Below are 1853 nucleotides of genomic sequence, written 5' to 3'. Positions count from 1 at the left end.
GTGTGGAGCTGGCCCATGTGCAGTGCTGATGCACGCAAGGAGTGCCGTGCCACGCAGGGGTGTCCCCCGCGTAGGGGAGCCCCACGCGCAAAGAGTGCACACTGTAAGGAGAGCCGCCCAGCATGAAAGAAAGTGCAGCCTGCCCAGGAGTGGTGCCACACACATGGAGAGCTGACACAATAAGACGACACAACAAAGAGAAACACTGATTCTCGTGCCACTAATAACAGAAGCAGACAAAGAAACAAAATGCAGCAAATTATATAGACACGGAGAACAGACACCCAGGGTGGGTGGGGTTGGGGGAGGGGGAGGGGAGAGAAATAAATAAATAAAATCTTTTAAAAAAGAATATCTAATATTATGGAGAAATGGTAAAGAATTTCAGATAGATGGGTGAAAGATAAAGCAAGAGAAAACAAAGCAAAATAAAAGGTAATTAGAAATCCCAGGAAAAAATATATTACACAAAAGGAAAAACAATCATAGTATATTATTTGACTCCACAATAAATGATAGCAACATAATTGTAATAGTATAAACACCTATTGTTTTATTTTCAAATGAAATTAAAATATAATACAACTATGCTGGGAGGATGAATGGAAAATTGTTAGATCATCTATTTAGCATTTTTCTAGCATGACTAGAAATCAGTAGATGCTGTCTGAAACTGATGAATCTAGAATTATCAATAAAACCATAGTGTAAAGGCACACATTTCGCTGACCCCACAGGGCTGAGGTGTTACCGTGCCCTGGATTCTGAGCAGGAAGCCATCCTGAAAGCTGGGAGCTCCATGGGCCATGCTCAATGCTGACCCACCCATCTGGGCCGAGGAGGCCATGGCCATGATCAAGACAGAGGAGCAAGGCCTGGATAAGTTCTTCTCTAAGAGGAACAAGAAGAAGGAGGAGGAGGAGAGGAGCAACTTGGCAGTGAGTGCCATGAGCTTGAGGCTCAGTGTCAGCAGGAGTGATACCCTAATAGGGGCACTGGAGCCACAGGCCCAGTGGGCCATGGTGGGAACCTGGGTATGGGTAGGGGGTGAGACCCAGGGCCACCATTCAAGGCTATGACAGAGGATGAAGATGAGTAGAAAATTTTTGAGCAAAAAGAGGTTGATTACAGCGGTCTCCAAGTTCAAACAATGCAAATAAGTGAAAAGGAATATGATAATGAAAAGAGAGAAGATTCAGGTGATAACTGGGAAGAAGGTGGAGGTGGTGGTGATGGGGGTGGTATAGAAAAATCTTCAGGTCCCTGGAATAAAACAGCTCTGGTCTAAGCACCTCCTGCTCTAGTAATTGTTACAGAAACCCCAGAATCTATGATGACTAGTGGTATGTATACGCCTCCTGGGGCCAGGTTAACCACAAGGAAAACACCAAAAGTGACACCAAAAATAGACAGCCATACACAGTTCCCATCCCTGCAGGTTACTGCCATGCATGGAGAAAGCCAAAAATACTGAGCCTTCCTAAGAGTGGACTACCTCAGATTTGCTGTACTCATTGTGGACTTCAGGTGGATCGCATCTTCTGGATAAGAAGGTGTATTAGTCTGTGAAGTTTCAGCCTTCCTCTTCCCTCTAAGTCTCCATGGGTCCAGCTTCTTCCGATCTCAGCTGTAGGCTGGCATAGGGCTCATCTCTCTTCCCAGGGCTCATTTCTTTCTTGGCTTAGTTGCTCTGGTCTCTTCACAAGGTCGACTGTAAACCATCAGAATGGCTCATCTCTCTTCCCAGGGCTTCTTTCCTGTCTATGGAGCTCTTTCTTCCTCTGTGAATCTTCTCTGTGTATCTACTTCTGTGTAAAAGTCTGTCTTATCAGCCCACAAGGGGGTGGGGACTC

The 1853-nt window shown here is 45.4% G+C and overlaps 1 pseudogene; it reads left to right on the top strand.

Annotated features, from left to right (window-relative positions):
- Positions 1–851: 851 nt before the first annotated feature.
- LOC101441713 (protein CDV3 homolog pseudogene) lies at positions 852–1474 on the top strand (annotated as a pseudogene).
- Positions 1475–1853: the final 379 nt, after the last annotated feature.

The sequence above is a fragment of the Dasypus novemcinctus genome, chromosome X (genome assembly GCF_030445035.2).
Source record: "Dasypus novemcinctus isolate mDasNov1 chromosome X, mDasNov1.1.hap2, whole genome shotgun sequence".
NCBI lineage: Eukaryota > Metazoa > Chordata > Mammalia > Cingulata > Dasypodidae > Dasypus > Dasypus novemcinctus.
Note: the sequence above shows the minus strand (reverse complement) of the source record. Positions and strands in the feature narration are given on the sequence as shown.